Here is a 20,048-nt window from a genome sequence, read left to right on the forward strand (position 1 = left end):
AAGCGGAGGTCCCGCCACAAGTAGCCTGAAGTCAAAAACCCATGGAAGTGTGACTTGCTTTAAAGAGGCGCAGTCACAGCTCACAGCTCATCAGAAGAAAATTCTCCATGTTGACAACCATATCCGCTGGCGCACCGACGGAAAGTTAAAGGATAAAGCAGTTTATGTGTGCAGTATCAAACATGCAAGAGCGCAGGAACGCGTAGCGATGACAACGATCTATACTTTGAACCGACAGCAGCAGAGCATGGGCTGGCCGGGTAGTACAACTGGTTAGAGCACAGCCTTATAGCACCAAGGTCACGGGTTTGGATCCCCTACCCCCCCGCCGTGAGAAGAAATTATGTTTTAGAAATCAGCCCAGATGTGAGTTTTTTCCAAGCAACCTCCCTGAAACCGTATAAGGGGGTGCATTTTTCTCTGAGAGTGTCTATATAATGATTTTCCAAAAAGTATAGGTATGTGCACTAATGTTTTTATGTGAAGATAGTGTCTTTGCCATTTTCAAGACAACTGTGAAATAAAAGGGTTTCACCTAAAATAAAGAAATAACATGTAAAAAGCTGAACATGGTTTTGGGGTCCGTCCATAAAGCATTCCTCAGGTCACTGGTGACGTTTCCAGATGCTGGCCAGACTTTATGCCAATGGGGTGTCCAGAGCTGGGCCTGCCACCCACGCCCCACTCAGCCCTTCCCTCCCTGCTGTTAGTCAGCTGCCGCGCCCACCCCCAGAGCCAGGTCCTTTAAAGGGCCACACCTGGCTTGGCTGCGGGGGCACCTGGGGCCAGGAGAGGCTGTGGCAGAATGGCCTGAGAGAGCTGAGGATCAGGAACGCGTGTGCGACAGAGGGCCCCTGCCTCCACCTGTCCCACCCCTCCGTTCCCCCCCACCCACCCCCACAGGGCTCTGGGAGGGCCTCCGGAAATACCTGGGAATGGGGACAGAGGAAGAAAGGGACCCAGGGTCTGTGGCTGGCTGCCTCACTTGGACCAGAGCCCCTGAAATCTGTGCGGAAAGGCCGCGAGGCTAGTGTGCGGGGCTGCTGGAGACGGGACCCTCTGTCCAGCAGCGAACCTGGGGTGCGTGTTGGGGGGCGGTGAAGGTCGCGATGTCCCTCCCACTCCCTAGGGAGAGAAAGGGCGACAAGTTAAACCTCGTGGGCTGGGGAGCGGCCGGGAGTGGAATGTCTGGGAAGACCTGGAGGAAGCCACGCAGCGTCACCAGGGCGGTGTTCCGGGACGCCCGTGTGTGTCCCCAGGACGGTACAGCCGGGGCCCCTCCAAGCTGGGCTGCTGAGCTCGCGAGAGGCGGGTGGCACCGTCGGGCGGGACCTCGCGCAAGCTCCCACCTACGCGCAGGCGTCCTCCGAGACCTGGGCTGTGTCCCGGGTCACAGGCCAGCGGGCGACGCGGCAGCGGGGACGGGACGTGCCGGTGCTTAACGGCAGCGCGATGCTGCAGTGGCTGCTGTGGCTGCTGCTGTGCGCACAGGTGGGCGGCGGCCTCGGGGCTGGGGGCTGGGGACGTGAGACCCCGGGAGCGGGGACGGCGGGAGCCGGGAAGGGGACGGCAGGCCCGTCTCCGACAGCCTCCGAGTCTGAGCCCCGGGCTGGGAAGGAAACCTGGCCGCGGCCCGCACCCGATCCCGGGCCCGGAGCGGCGGGGAAGTGCCCGCCACCCCACGCCCAGGGGGGACCAGCGCCCGGCATCGCCTCCGCGCAGGGTCCCCGCGCCCCCCGGCACAGACGCCCCCCTGCGGGGACAGCCCGAGGGCAGGGTGACGGCGGGGCTTCCTCTCTACCGGGTTGATCCTGCCCCGCTGGGATGCTGGTACTGACCTTAGCCGGAGTGTCCCCGCACCAACTCCGGCGGGGACAGGTGGCGCGGGGACACGTGCGGCCCTGAGCGCCGACGGGAGACGGGGACTGGTAACGCTGAGGTTTTTTTTCTCTGTGTAGTAACTGCTGCTTCTTGTTTGTTTTATTTTCTCGGTATTTCCCTTATTTTCCTAAGAAATGCAAATTGAGTGAGATGCAAATTCGGTTTTTCTCCTTTAGGAGATATTTCAACAGCTTTATTCAAGCGTAATGGACATGCAGTCAACTGCACGCGTCTAAACTGTACAATTTGACAAGTTTTGACATGTGCAGACACTCCTGAAACCATCAGCTCCAGGAGACAAACCCATCGTCACCCTCAACTGTTGCAGTGGGGATTAAGTCTCAGTGAGGTTAAGGGGGCATCCAATCTACAACGTCCCACCCCTGACCCCCCAAAACTCATGCTCTTTTCACAAACAAATACATGCATTCTGTCCCCAAAGTCTTAACTTGTTTCAACTCAAAAGCCCAAAGTTCAAAGCCCCATCTGTGAAATCAAAACAAATTATCTACTTCCAAGACACAATGGTGGGACAAACATAGGGAACATATTCCTGTTTCAAAAGGGAGGAATAGCCCAAAAGAAGAAGGTAACAGGTCCCAAACAAGTCCAAAACCCAGCATGGCAGGCATTACATCTCAAAGCTGATGAGTCATGTACCTTGACTCCATGTTCAATATTCTCTGCCTACTAATGTAGGGTTGGGTCCCCAAGTCCTCAGGCAGTTCTGTGGCTTTCCTGGTCTCAGGCAATACTTCAGCTCTTGCAGGCTAGTGTTGCACGTTGGTAGCTCCACAGGTCTGGCGTCTTCATGGCGGTCCTGCTCTCATGGCTTCACTAGGCAAGGTGCTGATGGTGTTTCCCTGTTACGACTCCGACCCTACATTTCCACCCAGCACTGCTCTAGTGAAGAATCTATGTAGTGACTCCACCCCTGTGACAGATCTCTTCCCGGGCCCCCAGGCTTTTCCATACATCCTTTGAAATCAGAGTGGAGGCTCCCAAGCCTTCCCAGCTCTGGCATTCTGCGAGCCTGCAGACCTAACACCACGTGGACACTGCCAAGACTCCTGGCTTGTATTATCCAAAGCTGGGGCCCAGCCACACCTGGGGACAATTTAGCCATGGCTGGAGCAGCCAAAGCCACTGGGGTGCTGGTGCTGGATGCAGCTTCTCAAGGTGACCCTGGGCAGCAAGCCCATGGAGCCTATTCCCTGAGACCATTCTGTCTCCCTAGGCCTCTGGGCCTGTCATGGAAGATACAGCCTCCAAGATCTCTGAAATGGCTTCAAGGCCTTTTTTCCTTCTCTTGATAGTCCCTCTCTTCTGTACACATCTCCTTAGCAAATGGTAGCTGGGCTGCACCATTGAATTGTTCTCCTGAAAATGCTCTCTGCTTCTCTACCACATGGCCAGGCTGCAAATTTTCTAAATCATTATGCTCTGCTTCCCTTTTAAATTCTGGCTTTCCATCATGATTTTTATGCCATAACTCAGCATAGGCTGTTACAAGTAGCCGTGCAGCTTCCTGAATGTTTTGCTGCTTAGAAATTGCTTCTGCCAAATACCCTGGATTACAACTCTTAATTTCCAACTTCCACGAAGTCCTAGGACATGTTCTTTGCCAGTTCACAGCAAGGATGATCTTTGCCCCAGTTTTCAATAAACTTCTTATTTCTATCTGAGACCTCCTTAGAATGGTCTTTACAGTCCATATTCCCATAAGCATTGTGGTCACCACCATGTAACCAGTCTCTAAAAAGTTCCAAATCTCTGCTTGTTTTCTTGTCTTCTAAACTCCCACTAGCAGCTAGGCTTTTTCTAGCCTGCTCCTTCGAATTCTTCCAGCCTTTCCTCAGCACTCAGTTCCAAAGCTGCTTTCATATTTTCAAGTCCTTGTTATAAGCAACACCCCACTTCTCTGGTGCCAGTTTTCTGTATTAGTCCGTTTCTGTTGCTTATTACAAAATATACACAACTGGGTATTCCATAAAGAAAATGAAATTTATTTCTTACAGTTTCTGAGACTGGTCCAAAGTCCAAAGTCCAGGGAACACATTTGGTGAAGGTCTTGGTGGTGGTGGTGACAGCGACCCAGGAGGTCTCAGATGGCAGAAAGTTGTGGAGCAGAGAGAGAGTCTTACATGCTCCCCTGTAAACGCCCCCAGAACCATGCCCCTCACCACCATTATTAGCCTATTTGCTACATCATAGTCCTAAAATCCAATCACCTTCTCAAGGCCCCACCTTTCAATGACCATAATAGGATTTCCCAGCCTCTTAACAGTCACAGTGGGAATTAAGCTTCCATAAGGTTCGGGGTGGCACCCAGTCTATAGCAGCACCTCCTCCACTGCCTCGGGCAATGCCCATCCTCTGCCTCTGTCTCTGTCTCTTGTTCTGGCCCCACCTCTTCCTCTGCCTCTGGCCACGCCTCTTCTTCTGGCCCTGTCTCTTCCTCTTCCTCTGGCCATGCCTCTTCCTCTGGCCCCGCCTCTTCTTCTCACCCCATCATTTCCTCTTCTGACCAGCTGATAAACGTGGGCTGTTAGTGAAACATTTCTTCTTTTCCACCTGCAGGTGGCTGCTCCAGTCCCATGGGCTTTCCAGCAGAGCCCATGGCTGTATGACCCTGAGTCATGTGGACGTGGCCAGTACTGGTCTGCCGGCTGGTGCTGCAACTTCTGTCCTGCCGGTGAGTCCTGGGATGGGGCCAGCGCCAGAGTGGGGACTTGGGAGGCCTTTGGAGCAGAGCTGGAGTCTGTTCTCGGTGGGAAGGGGGAAGGCTGGGGGTTCTGCTCAGTGCCTGCCACGTAGACCCCAGGCAGGTGTCCCTGCCCACTCCTCCTCCACCAACACCCCCTGCTTACCTGTAAAGAGCAGCAGAAACACTGACCCTCCTAGACCATCTGGTTTTGAACACAGAGTATCCATTTCGGGTGTGTCACCCACATGGACACTGCTCTCTGCTCCCCAAGCGTTCGCCAGTCATGTACTGTGCCAGGTCCCAGAATTTAGAGATTGATTTTAAGATTGCTGTCTAGGTTGACTCAATTTTATATTGTGAATAGGTCTGTTTCAAAAAGGAAGTTTGTGTCACTGCTGTAGATGAAAAGTCCGTACTAATGATCATAAAGAGACAAGAGCCACAAACCAAGTATCACAGGATGTGTTAGCTTCGTTCATTTCAGACCTGCCTGTAGAAGTCGTAGATTTCCTCACACTTCCATCTCTGTCTCCCTTTTCCCTTTTTCAATGTCCTGCTTTTGACAGTTGTACTGGGGAGAGAGACAACCGAACTAGACCTCAGGCCCATTAGGCCCTGAGTCTCTATTCTGGAGTGGACTTTGCATGTTCTATGGTCCTCAGCCTCTGTGAGTGACCTTCACACCATTGAAAAGAGCACAACGCCATGAGGAGTGCCCAGGATTCGGGATCACACCACAATGCAGCCAGTTGCTACCAGCTGGGTTCAGGAGGGTAGGGGTGAATGTTCTGCTATGGAAGGTCTGGGAGGTGGGCTCACCTGTGTCCCGCACCTGTAACTCCCACCCTCTGCAGAAGTAGATAAAGCAGTGCACAACTTCCTGTCCCAAGCAATGATATCCACAAAGTCACGTGTTCGCTATGCTGGTTGATTTTTTCCTACTGTATAATAAGGTAAATATGTATCTATTAACGTGAAAGGAAGTTCCTAAGACCACCGAAACTCTTCTAAGATCACAGCCCAGAGGCACATACCGAGGAGGCTGGTGGAGGGCTGGTGGGGTGGGAAAAGGTCCTGGGGAAGCCTTCTAGGAGAAAGCCCTGCCGACCCTTAGGGAACATGCGTGAGGAAGCCCCCGCTGTCCAAGTGAAATGTTTACCAGATATTGGATGGAATGCGTGGACTTTTGTCTCAAATCTCAGGTCACTTCAGAGGCAACCAGAATCACAACTCAGATGGGAGGAAGTTGGGCCCTGACACTTCAGACAGCCATCGTGACTCTCATTTCCAACTGGGGCAGTTGGGTGGCCAGCCTGGGCTGGGGAGGCAGAGAGCTGTTCTTCCACTGACCACATGTGCACCCTCCATGGGCCTCAGTTTCTGAGGTCAGAGGGCCTTGGGATGCGTGTCACACAGGTAACCAGAGCACTTGAAGGCCACCAAAGCAGTTTGTCATTTAGTTGTTTCTAGGAAGTCATAACAATCCAGAGACTATTTTGATCCTAAACTCCCGGACATAACTATTTCCATGTACTCAATTGAAGAGTGGGCTTCCTAGGACTGGGTGGACAGACAGCTCGACCCAGGAACACAGGTGCACCCTGGTGCAGGATCTGACCTCTGCCCGACCTCTCCCACAGGCGAGTATGTCGAAAAACACTGTGTGAGCCCCAGCACCCAGGGAAAGTGCAAGGAATGTGACCGAGGGACCTTCATGGCCTTCCCCAACGGCCTGGACTCCTGCTTTCAGTGCTCCACCTGCCTCGAGAGTGAGTCACGTTCCTCGATGTTGAAACTGCAGCCCCTCGACCCAGCAGTGGCCAGGCTTGCAACATGCCCTAAAAAAGCCACTAAAGTTGAGCCTTAAATATTTAGCCATAAGAATCTTCACTGTTTAGTTGTGGAAACTTAGGAAAGGCAAGTGCCCATTAATCCAGCCTTTAATCAAAGAAAGGACAGCAGGGTCACAAAGCACAGTGCTTGGCAGGTGCTAGGAATATGGCTGGAGAACTTTCATCCCTGTAAGAAATTGTTCCCGACGTATGTGAAGAGTGAGAGCACTGTGATGAAACACGGAGTTGCACTCTGATCTGAAATTTGAAACAACGTTTTGTCATTTTTAACTATTTAGTTCTAATTGCAAATTAGTACATTCAAACCTGAAAACTTGGAAAACTCACCCACACAAAACCAGTAAGAAGATAAAATTTACCCCTCAGAGAAGAAGCAATTTTTTATTATGAAAGTTTTCAAACATGTAGAAAGTTGAAAGAATAGAGCCGTGGACACCAATAGATCTTCTTCTACTTAAGACTAAACAGTTGCTAATGTTTATCACGTATGTGTACACGTGTGTGCCTGTGCACGTGTCCATAACGCATATTGAAGTGACAGATACCACATATTTCATGCCTACACACTGCAGCAGGCATTCGCTAAGAATAAAGACATTCTCTTACAGAACCTTAGTGCTGTGATCACAGCCAAGAGAATGAATACTAATTCCTAATGTCGTCTAACATCCAGTCCGTATTCAAATTTACCGTGATCGATTTTTCTTTAAAAGTTGAAGTTATAACACATCTATAGGAGTGGGACTAAGAGCTCTGCCCCCTTAAACCCCATTGTGGAAAACAGGCTGGATCTTTCTGTCACACAGAATCAGACGACAGTCACCAAACCACATAGCCACACTTGAGGTGACACCTAACACTTCAATGTTTGTATTTGTACTGGATTCCAGAAATGAGGTTAAAAGTTACACAACCCATGGGGAAACCATTATTATTATTATTATTATCGTTATTTTGTAAGCCACAAAGCATTTCTTTCTCTTTTTTTTTTTAAAGATGACCGGTAAGGGGATCTTAACCCTTGACTTGGTGTTGTCAGCACCACGCTCTGCCAAGTAAGCTAACCGGCCACCCCTATACAGGGATCCAAACCCGTGGTCTTGGTGTTATCAGCACCACGCTCTCCCGAGTGAGCCACGGGCCGGCCCTCACAAAGCATTTCAATCTTGATCATGAGAAGTCTGGCTGGTGAGTTTAACAAAGTGAACACCCTGAGCCCAGGGGTCCTGCAATGACCCTCACAAAGGACGGCTTTAAGTGCATGAGAAGATGTGCAGATTCACTAGGGGCTTTTACAGAGCAAACACACACATAGATTACATACTGACCGGCTGCAGACGTGTGTATATGCGTCAGAGACCGTGGAGAGGGCGATGTCGGAGAGCGGATCCTCAGTAGAGTGGTGAGCGTGTGCATTGGGACCACCTTTCACAGAGGCCTACGGTGGCAGTGTGAGGCCATGCTTAGAAACGTTGAAGCACAAGCCTTTGAGCCAGTACTCCGGGTCTAAATGTTTGTCCTGGAGATGTGTGTGTAAGCACGTGTGTGAATGTGCCTGTAGCAGTGTTGTTCAGGATTCAGCACTGGGGAAACCCCTCGTGCACCTGCTATGGCTGCTTAAGTCCCATACAGGGGACAGACTGTATTCCTGCTCCAAGTGATGATGTAGGCCCACATGTATGCTTGAGGACGGGGTGCTCCACATGAGGCTGACCCCAGTCTCCCCTGGACTGCAGATCAAGAAATGGTGGCGGACTGCTCTCCAACCAGCGACCGGGTGTGCCAGTGCCGAATGGGCCATTTCTACCAGGACCTGGAATCCCCTGAATTCTGCATCCCATGTAGCAAGTAGGTGACATGGTACAGGTGCCCTGGGTGTGGGTCAGAGGTGACCTTGGACCTGGACCTGGGTGGGGGGTTATTCTTTACAAGCTGAGGACCAGTAGGACCTGTGACTTACAATGGGTTCAACACCATAGGCGCCAGCCCAGAGAGACTTCTCAGCCCAGTCGAGTGCCCCTCTGATCTTCTGTCCCAAGTCCACAGAATCTCATCACGTCCCTCGTCTAGTTCATATTTGCACAAATTCTATTTCGCATGGTTCCTTTCTCTCTCCTAGAGTTTTCTGATCGGCCTTCGCTTTGTAGTACATGACTTGCCGCTTTCAGACTTCACTTTTTCCAAGTCTCTATTGCCCTGTTTTTTATCCATCACAGAATGCTCTGTCCCTCGGTCCCCCTGGCCCACTGCTCTGAAGGTCTGTGCCAGCTGTCAGTCAGGGCCCTATCTTCCCCGCCCTGCTGGGCCCTGCCTTCCATGCTCCCTGCTCGCAGCCGTCTCCCTCGAGTCTCTGCCGAAGCACGTGCACCGAAACACCATAGCCAAGGGTGCGGGACAGAGACCATGTCGTTGCCTATGACGAAGCCTGACTGGCTGGGTGCACAAGTCTGGGGGGCTTCTTACCAGTGTCCTCCAGTGTCCAGAGGCCTCACCAGGGATGCTCCCGTGTAGGACCTACTGTGGCCTCGGGGGACACAGGACTTGCATGCCCGACATCTCCAAAGCTGGTTTCAGTCAACAGAAAGCAGAGCGGCGGGCTGCACAGGACTTTAGCTTCCTTAAAGGGTGTCTGGCCTGGAGATTTCTCCAGTGCTTTGTGACTTTGGAGTTTGGGGTCTCAGAATAAACCTCGTTTATTCCCAGGACAGGGTGGGGAACCCAGATTATGGTACGAAGCAAGGGACACGTGAATGATTTTTAGAGAAATCTGTGGTTGTCACCTTTAAGGAAGGTGTGGAGAGCTTGTAAGTTGCCAGGAAATCCTTCTTGGTTGCAGCCTTGCTATTCAACATTGCACAAGCGTGAGTACACGCCTGTAATTTCCAGCAACTAGGGAGGAATTCCTAAATTCCGGAACCTTTATTAAAAGCAGCACAAATTCCTTTTTTTCTTCAGCCCATAGGCCTAGTAGCCCGGCTGTAAGTGCTCACAGGGGAGAACAGGTGAGCACCTGTCGTCATTAGTAAGAATCGCAACGTCGATGTCTGAGATGCTGGTTTAGGGCAGTGACAGCTCTGTGGCTGTCTGTGGGCCCAGTCCCTTCATGGGGTCTCTAGCCACACCACGGCCCAGAGCCCACTTTGTGTTGGAGATGACAGGGTCCCAGGGCCCCAGAAGGTCTGGGCAGACAGAGGGGAACACTGAGGATGTGTCTCTCCCCCCAGGTGTACCCACGGGAGCATCGTCCTCCAAGAATGCAACTCCACTGCAGACACGATATGCAGCGTGACTGACCCAGGTAAGAGAAGATTTTTTTTTAAATATGTGAGTTTTTCATTTAGGTGAAATTTGCATAATACAATATTAACCATTTGAAAGTGAACAATTTAGTGGCACTTAATGCCACCACCTCTGTCTAGTTTCAAAACATTTACATCACCCCAAAAGAAATCTCTGCTCCCCAATCTCCCCTCCCCCAGCCCCTGACAGCCACCATTCCACTTTCTGTCCCTGTGGAATTGCACAGTCTGGACATTTTATATGAATGGAGCCACATGACATGACACGTGGCCTTCTGTGACTGGCTCATCTCACTCCGCATCATGTTTCTGAGGGTCATCCACGTTGTAGCATGTGCCAGTGCTTCCTTCCTTTTTGTGGCTGAGTAATCATATATATACACACACACACGCAGGGACTTCAAAAAGTTCATGGAAAAATAGAATGAATAGGTCACACCAAACTTTCGTCAGCTTCTGAGTTTCCCTCGCATACGTGCTACATTTTCTACTCATTCATCTGTTACTGTAATTTTTAAATTGTTTTTTGAAATAAATAAACCTGGGCTGGCCAGGTTAGAGCTCAGTTGGTTAGAGCCTGGCTTACAACACCGAGGTCAAGGGTTTGGATCCCTGGACCAGACAACTGCCCAAAAAGAGACACACAAATAAACCAATACTCCTTTGAGTGAAGACCATTCAGTGGGGAAAGATGGTCTTTTCAACAATTGGTCTTGGGAAAACTGGACATCCACGTGCAAAAGCATGAAGCTGGACCCTTACCTTATACCAGTCACAAAAACGAGCTCAAAATGGGTCAAAGACCTAAATGTAAGCCCTAAAACTATCAAACTCCTTAAAGAAAACATGGAAATACCTGCCAGTCGTATTAGCCTGTTTCTGTGCTGCTGTAACAGAACACCTGAGACTGCGTAATTTATAAAGAACGGAGGTTTATTTGGCTTACAATTCTCAGCCTGCCGCTGCTGCCCTGCAGGAGGGGCCTGTCCTACCTACCCTCAGGTGTGCCAGCCTGAGACAGCCTCTCCTCCCTATCCCCTGTCCCCTAGGGAGCTTGGGCCCCAGGAAAGGCCAGGCTAGGCCGGAAGAGGCCTGCTCACCGGCCCTGTCCCTGGGGCTGGTGGTGTCCTCCACACCAGTGAGCAGGGACGTTTGTTGGTTGGTTGGTTCTTTATCATGTGGCTGCTGGTAAAGATGTCACTTCCTGACCTTACTGAGACATTTTTTCTTTTTCCCACTTCTAGATAGCAGAAAAAGTCTGTATTGGATTTTCCTCCTTCTACTTGTCGCAGTTCCTGTTTTCATTGTCTGCTGTTGTATAAGAGAACGACAGGTCTGGCGTGTGGGCGTCCCTCTAATGGATGAAGTACAGGTGCGGGGACCACAGGATGGGGCGTTGGGGTGAGGGTGGCCCTGTCCCCACCAGCGTGTGAGCTGGCGGGAGTCTGAGACGCCAAGTGACTCTTAGTCCCAGCATCAGCTCTCGGGAATTTGTTTCAATGGGGGTCCCGTCAACAAGGGCGCTGTGGTCTCAGCCTTCCTCGCCTTTCTCAGCGGTGAGGGTCGGTCTTTGTTTTCTCAGGCTCTTTAGGAGAATCTCTGTTTCTCGAGGGAGACCGCACCCTACGCGCTGTCCTGGGACACACTCTTTGTGCTCACGGTTGAGCCATAAACAGGCTCACTGGCTTTTAGTCTCTATTAAAGGGGGACACATCTCTGAAGATTTGGACCTTTGTATCTCGAAGTACTTTTTAGAGAGCTCTCATCCTAAACAATGTCCTACTGGCAGCTATGGGGAGATCAAATTTTAAAAGGACACAAAGGTGTATAATGAGCAGGCCTAGGTCTCCCTTAACAAAATGAAAGCACAGAGTCAGATGTAGAGCAGAAGTTAAAATCCACACCCACCTGGGCTCTCTCTACCTCCGACCCTGTGTCCCAGACCCCCCTCAAAATCTGATTCTATTTCTTCAGCAAATTCCTCATTCTCTTAAAACTGCTCCAGCTTCTCCAAAACTCCCTTAAACGCCCAGCTACCTATTTTACCCTCTCCCTGTAAAGTTTAGAGAAAGCGCTGCCACCTAACCTCCAGGCCCCGATACACAGGTTACCTGTGCAACGCCGACAGCCAAAAATAAGTCTGACTCAGGCCGAGGAACACGCACGGGCTGTGCCCGGCTGTGCCCGGCTGTGCCCGGCTGTGCCCTAGAGCTCCTCCTACTCCCCGGGCTCTGGAATCAAGCTTCATCCACTCCAGGCCTTCCCATAATTTGGGCCCCAACCACAAAAAAATTCACTAGCCTATCCTATCTCCACGTGGAGAAAAGAAAAAAACTTTTTAAATCACTCTAGATCTCTGATAATAGACAAATATGGCCCAAAACTCCTTGAAGAATACCTACAGCCTTTCTCAGTCCCTTGAAAATGTAAATCTTACCATGTCTTTAAAACTTAAACACCCGAGGCGATAACTGAAAAATGACCCCTGTCCCCACCACCTGAGACTGGGGGAAAAAAACCAAAAACTGCTTTGAAAAGTCCCTTGCCAGAAATATAGTCCACGGTCTTCATAGGATTACTAATCGAGGACAAATTTAAAAATCTTAAATCTTCTTCACAAATACTAGTGAACAGCTTAGGCCACGTGAGTAGGTGACCTTGACTTACTCCATCTACGAGAGACACAATTTGAGTCCAGCTGTCTTTTTATAAACTAGTGACTTTTGTTGTATGGTATCTTGAAAATGGCTACAATTTTAAAATAAGAGCTATAAGATGTCTGTTTTTGCCTGTATGTATGTTTATATGTGTGTGTGTGTGTTATGTACATGTGATAATTTTCCACCTGCAGATGGTATTGTCAAAATTAACTTATAAAAGAGCTCTATTTAATTAGCTTTTAAAAAGTCCTTATATAAATTAAGTATTCTCTCAGAAAAAGTAGGAACTAACCATGTGTTTCAAGTTCACATGATCTGGGATGATTGTTTGTAAATAAAAAGCTAGTTTAAGTTTGTTGGTTTAATGAAAGCAGTTATGTCTTCAGAGTTGTCAACATTAAATATAATGCAGAAATACAAATCCTCGACCTGGATCTGCTAATCAAAAATCTTATGTATGTTTAAGATTAAAAAATTATAAATTCAGGGGTGGGTCGGTTGGCTCAGTTGGTTAGAGCGTGGTGTTATAACATCAACGTCAAGGGTTCAGATCCCCAGAGCAGCCAGCCACCCACAAAATAAATAAATTAAATTAAATAACAAATTCAACCTAAGAATAAGACAGACGATAAAAATAAATTGCTGGATGTATAACAAACACAAGGAAAAAATTTTTTTTGAAAGAAGCCATTGTTAACTAAATGTTTGCTTTTCTGATTTTTTTTTTTTTTTTTAAATGACCGGTAAGGGGATCTTAACCCTTGACTTGGTGTTGTCAGCACCACGCTCACCCAGTGAGCAACCGGCCATCCCTATATAGGGATCCGAACCCGTGGCCGTGGTGTTATCAGCACCACGCTCTCCCGAGTGAGCCACGGATTGGCCCTGCTTTTGTGATTTTTTTGATAGTTACCTGATTCATCTACAAGAACAAGATAATTTAAGATGACAGCCTTGCTTAATGTCTCACAAAGTTTTCATGAACAAGTCAAACGTAATTGTTAAAACCAAGCAAATTAAATAAATGTACATGGGATAAAAGCTTACCAATAAACTTTTCATGCGTTGTAACATATGTCTACTTAAAAATAGCTTCTAAAACCTTTTAGGTAACTGTGACATTGTGAAATATACATTAGGTCTTAGTCCTGTTTCCTGGCATACAACTTCTCAACTTTAAGTCCCCAAAGTGCTGTCTTCCTGTATGCTAATGAGCCGACTGGTGGCTGGCAGCCCTGAGACAGCTTCAGGGTAGTGCTGGTCACCAGAATGATCAAGGCAGGACTTTCAGCCCAACCCCAACCTCCGGGGAGGGGAGAGGGGCTGCAGGTTGAGGTGATCACCAGTGGCCTGTGATTCAGTCAATCACACCTGGGTAGTGAGGCCTCCATAAATTCCCAAAAGGACTGGGTTGGGGGAGAGGGTGAGGCTTTGGGATAGCTGAACCCATGGCGGATCCCAGAGAGTGGTGCACTTGGAGAGGCATGGAAGCTCTGCGCCCCCTCCCCATACCTCACCCTGTGTGTCTTTTCCATCTGGCTGTTCATCTGTATCCATTCTAATGTCTTTTACGATAAATGGTACGTGTCAGTAAGTGTTTCCCTGATTTCTGTGAGCTGATTTAGCAAATTAATCAAATCCGAGGAGGGGGTCCTGGGGACCCCGATTTATAGCCAGTGGGTCAGAAGCACTGGTAAAACAACCTGGGGCTTGCAATGAGCACCTGAAAGAGAGGGCAGTCCTGTGGGGCTGAGCCCTCAACCTGTGGGATCTGGCGCTGTCTCCAGGTAGACAGTGTCGGAACTGAACTGAACCGGAGGACGCCCAGCTGGTGTCGGCTGCTGAATCGTTGCTTAGCGAGGAAGGCGGAACCCCCCCCCCACATCTGGTCGTAGAATTCTTCTGTGTTGATTGTTCCTGAGTAAGAGTACAGGAAACACACTTTGGTTGGTTGATTCGTGTATCCTCAGTAACTTAAAACCTTAAACTTACACCAAGTTAAATTAAGTGATGAATACTTGTTGAAGATCTAGATCATTTCCAAATAAGATGTAACACTGAAACATTAATTGCTGGACATAAGTTTAACCTTACCTACTTTTGGCTTTTGTACGTGTGTGTGTGCGCGTGTGTGTGTGCGCGTGCGTGTGTGTGTGCGTGTGTGTGTGCGCGCGTGTGTGTGTGCGTGCGTGTGTGTGTGCGTGTGTGTGTGTGCATGTGCGTGCGTGTGCGTGCGTGTGTGTGTGTGTGCGTGTGTGTGTGCGCGTGCGTGTGTGTGTGCGTGTGTGTGTGCGCGTGTGTGTGTGCGTGTGTGTGTGCGTGTGCGTGTGTGTGTGCGCGTGTGTGTGTGTGTGCGTGTGTGTGTGCGCGTGCGTGTGTGTGTGCGTGTGTGTGTGCGCGTGTGTGTGTGCGCGTGTGTGTGTGTGCGTGCGTGCGTGCGCGTGTGTGTGCGTGCGTGTGTGTGTGCGTGCGTGTGTGTGTGTGTGTGTGTGTGTGCGTGCGTGCGTGTGTGCGCGTGCGTGTGTGTGTGCGTGTGTGTGTGCGCGCGTGTGTGTGTGCGTGCGTGCGTGTGTGTGTGTGCATGTGCGTGCGTGTGCGTGCGTGTGTGTGTGTGTGCGTGTGTGTGTGCGTGCGTGTGTGTGCGTGTGTGTGCATGTGCGTGTGTGTGCGTGTGTGTGTGTGTGTGTGTGTGTGTATGTGTGCGCGTGCGCACGATGCTGGCTGGTACAGGGATCCAAACCCTTGACCTAGGTGTCTTGACAACGTGCTCTACCCAGCTAAACTAACCGGCCAGCTCTACTCTTGGCTTCTTATTACAGAGAAACAAAGGATATTTGGGTCTTGTAATAAGCATATTCTCTGCCACATTGAAAAATTTTAGTATGAGGAGGCATATATTTCTAGAAATTCTGAAAGATTTTTCTTTACTTTTTGAGTGATCTACCTAAAAAACAAAGATTTTGGGTCTTATCAAAATACTTTCCTGTGCTTCAGGTTGTCTTTTATCAGGACTTTAAGTACTTAAAAAAATAAAAAAACTGTATCCTTTCTATTAAAAGAGCTAAGATGTTTTCTACAACTATGCAACTTTCTGCATTTGCCTTTGAAGTCTTTGGATGATTATTCTGGTTAAATAAATAAATATTGTTTCACAGTGACCTATGATTCTATTTAAGTGTTTTAAAACTTTTGACATTTCTGACAACTTCCCCAAATCAAATTCTAAATTAAGTCTTCTTTTGACCTTGTACTAATTTTGGGAACTTCCAGAGTGCCCCTAGAAAGTCTGAAAGGATTTGCCTCTCACCTTGTAAAAGAGATATTAAACTAATTAGGCTTATTGGATATCTTAAATTATATGGGAAGCACTGTCAACTAAGTGATACTAAACCTTCTTTAAGTTATATTTGAATGGATATGTTATTAATGAGTGTTCCAAAAATTGTGTGAAGGGCCGGCCCATGGCTCACTCAGGAGAGTGTGGTGCTGATAACACCAAGGCCATGGGTTCGGATCCCTATGTACGGATGGCTGGTTAGCTCACTTGGGAGAGTGTGGTGCTGACAACACCAAGTCAAGGGTGAAGATCCCCTTACCGGTCATCTTTTAAAAACAAAAAAAAAATTGCGTGGAATTCCTAGTAATGTGATATGTCCTGGAATAAGATTATAAATCATTATTCTAGTTATTGTCTTAAAATGCTGTATGTCACAGAAATGACCAAATTTCCTTGTCAATTGCATTATTGCTATAATGAACTCTCAGCAGGTTTTCCACCACGCCCTAACTATAAAGCAGCATTCTTACCACCCAGCACGAGCAGGAAGTTGGGGTGAGGGAACCTGTACGAACCAACTGTGTTAACCTACCCCTCACCCTCCTGCACACTTCTCCAGCCAGCTCACCTCCCTAGCCTGTGGCCCTATCACATGTCACAACTGACTATATATATTCTGTCCAATTCAGCATACTTCAAAAAGTTTGTGGAATAATAGAATTCCAAGATAACCCAAATCGTCCCATGAACTTCTTGAAGTGACCTCGTATGAATCATCAGCTGTAGCTGAGTCTTAGGGTCTTCGTCTCCTTAGGAGGTCTTTGTGCCACATAAAACTTGCATTAATTATTCTGTATGCTTTTCTCCTGTTAATCTGTCATTGTCAATTCAATTCCTAGGCCCTGCCGGGATCCTAAGAGGAGTTTTGCCACCCGTACACACGCATGAAGACTCGAGAAACATGTTGGAGCGACAGCTCATGATACTGGATGGGTGGCGGGACGTATCAGGAAAAGCACACGTGCCGTGCTTAAGACTTTCAGGGGCTGGCTGCCCCTCGGTGCCTGTGTACAAAATGTCACAAATACGTTAGCTGAGGAAAGTATCCTCTGTAGGCTGGCCATGGGCCCTCACCGACCAGAATCCATTTTCACCTGTGGAGCCAAGTAGGGTGGATTCTGGGCCCTTGACCTGGGGGAGGGGATGGCCAAGGACCAGAGGCCTCACCTTCTCAGGTGACTTCTGGGGGGGACTAGCTGCCCAGCAGGGTGGCTTCCTGAGTAAGACTTCAAGCGGGGAGGCCCTCTCTGGCCTGCAGGCATGGGGCCAGGAGCTGCAGGACCTACGGTGTCCAGCCATCTCTTTTCTCGGGAGCCTGAGGACGGGCCCAGAGTGGGGAGGCAGCCTGATTCACTTAAACCCCCCACTCGCCTTCCCCCCTCTTCATTCCTAAATTATTTGGAACCTACTACCAGCTGTCATATCAATTTGTCGAAAATATTGCAGTATTATCTCCAAATTTAAGGATTATTAAAAACAGTTATAGCATCTTTATCATGTAAAATAACAACCTTTCAATGTCTTCAAATCCATTGTTTAAATTTCATTTAAATCCTCAAAATTCTTTTTTTTTTAATCAGTATCCAAATAAAGTCTATAGAATGTGATCAGATTATATGTCATTTAAGTTTCCTTCTGTCTCTGGTAGTTTCCCAGTCTTGGAGTTTGCCGATTGCGCCTGCGTGGTTTCTGTGTTCCCTGGTTTTCCTGTGAAATGGTAGTTAGGGCTAGAGTCTTGACTGGATTCAGGTGTACCGTGGGGTTGTGTGCTGTCAGGCAACACACAGTGCTCAGATCTGTCTCTCTTTCTCTCTCTCTCCCTTTTTGCAAATATTTATAGATCTACAGGAGGTTGCAGAGACAGCACAGACAGGACCCCTTTATCCAGTTCTCCCAATGGTTGCATTTTAAATAATCGTGGTATAATCTTGAGACCAGTAAATTGACGTTGGCACAGTGTTTGTGTCTAGTTCCATATCATTTTCCACATATGTGAATCTACAGAACCAAAGTCAAGATGCAGAACTGTGTCGCAGCAGCAAAGATCTCCTTGTGAAACCCCCTTATAAAGTCACGCCTGCCCCCACATCCTTCAAGCCAGGCACCTCTCATCTACTCTCCGTCTCTGTACTTCTGTCATATCGAGGAACATGTGCAAATAGACTCGTACGGTCGTGACCTCTTGAGGCCCTGGACAGCCCCCGCTGTGTGTGCACCGGCAGTGCACAGTCCTGCTGCTGAGCAGTGTAGTGGTGCGGGTGTGCCGCAGTGTGTGTGACCACTCACCTGCTGAAGGACATTTTGGTTGTTTCCAGTTTGGGGCTATTCCTGGGCATCACTGGAACATTGTTTTAGAATTCCATTAGGTTTGATCAATTTTTGAGCATTTCTCTGTATAAATCCTCTGGTGACTACCGTATCTGCCACATGGTACTTTATTTTTTTAATTTAATTTAATTTAATTTAATTTATTGAATCAAAATCGATTATACATATTTTTGGAGTAGAAATGGAGATATGTTGATTAAATCAACATTACTAGCATATATGTTATTACAAATCGTGATTATCCTTTATGCCCCTTGTCCAATCTCTCCCCATCCCACATTCCCTCCCCCTCCCCCCTCTAATTGCCCTAGATTTCTTCTCTCCTGAAAGAATAACGGTTACTCTGTTAACTTGTTGCCTAGATGATCTGTCCAATGCTGAGAGATGTGATCAGCTCCCCCAATATTATCATACGGCAGATGCTTCTTCCGTCACTCTGAAATGGGTTTTGTGGGAAGAGACATCCTCTTCTTTTCTTTGTCTCTGCTGGTGACTCACCTTGTGTCAATGCACTCCAGTGGTTGGCGGACCATCTGTGTGCTGGTTGTGGCATCTAGCTGCTTTTGCAACAGCCATGGTTATTGTGGTGGCTGTGGTGGGCCACCCACGTGGAGGTGCTGTTTTTGGCATGCTCCTTGGCACCGGCGGTATGCCTGGTTGTGGGGTATGTTTGGTGCCCTTCTCCATGCCTCTGGTTCCTGGGCAGGCCCCAAGGCGCTGGCACCATGTGCCTGGTTGTGGGAGAGGGATCCAGTCCCCTTCTCCATGTCCTGGGTCCCTGGGTGGGCCCCAAGGTACTGGCGCAGTGTGCCTGGTTATGACAGGAAGGTCCGGTCCCCTTCTGCATGCCTCAGGTACCCTGGTGGGCCCCGAGGTGCTGGTGTTTTGTGCCTGGTGTGGGAGGAGGGTCTAGTCCCCTTCTGCATGCCTCTGGACTGGGCGGGACCTGAGGGGCTAGCACGGTATCCCTGGTTGTGGGAGAGAGGTCCAGTCCCCTTCTCCTTGCCGCAGGTGGGCCGCAAGGTACTGGCATGGTGTGCATTGTTGTGGGAAGAGGGTCTGGTTCCTGGCTCCATGCCTCAGGTCACTGGGTGGGACCCAAGGTGCTGGCTTGGTGTGCCTGGTTGTGGGAGGGTAGTCCGTTCCCCTACTCCCTACCCCGGATCCCTGGGTGAGCCCCAAGGTGCTGGCTCAGTATTCCTGGTTGTGGGAGAGAGGTCCAGTCCCCTTCTCCTTGCCTCAGGTCCCCAGGCAGGCCCCAAGGTGCTGGCGGGGTGTGCTTGGTTGTGGTAGAGTGTCCGGTCCCCTTCTCCATGCCCCAGGACTGTGGGCAGGCCCTGAGGCACTGGGGCAGTGTGCCTGGTTGTGGGGAAGAGGTCCAGTCCCCTTCTCCAAACCCTGGGTCCCCAGGTGGTCTCTGAGGGGCTGGCATGTTGTGCCTGGTTGTGGGAAGGAGGTCTGGTCCCCTTCCCTGTGCCCCGGGTCCCTGGGTGGGCTCTGAGGAGCTGGCTCAGTGTGCCTGGTTGTGGGAGGGTGGTCCGATCCCCTTTTCCATGCCCTGCGTCCCTGGGCGGGGCCCAAGGTGCTGGCTCATTGTGCCTGGTTGTGGGAGAGAGGTCCAGTCCCCTTCTCAATGCCTTGGATCTCCGGGCACGCCCTGAAGCACTGGCCCAGAGTTTCTACACAACCCAGGTGCACCAGATCTCTCGAGAGCTGGAAGTACCTATAAACACAACCATTGAAACCTGAGTTGCACAAAAAGCCTTCCCCAGGGAATCAGCAGCAAAGCAGCAATTCAGCTCAACCACAGAGCTCAAGTGCTGGTCCCCATAGAAAGTAAGCCAAGGACAAAAAATTAGTTCCAGTGCAGAGTTTAAGTGGTGGGAACAGCAAATAATCCAACACAGAACTGAAAGAAAAAATAAAGTACCTACAACCAGAGACAGAGTTTGATACTAACTAGTAAAGGTCTCATTTCACCAA

This window comes from Cynocephalus volans, chromosome 4 (genome assembly GCF_027409185.1).
Source record: "Cynocephalus volans isolate mCynVol1 chromosome 4, mCynVol1.pri, whole genome shotgun sequence".
Classification (NCBI taxonomy): Eukaryota; Metazoa; Chordata; class Mammalia; order Dermoptera; family Cynocephalidae; genus Cynocephalus; species Cynocephalus volans.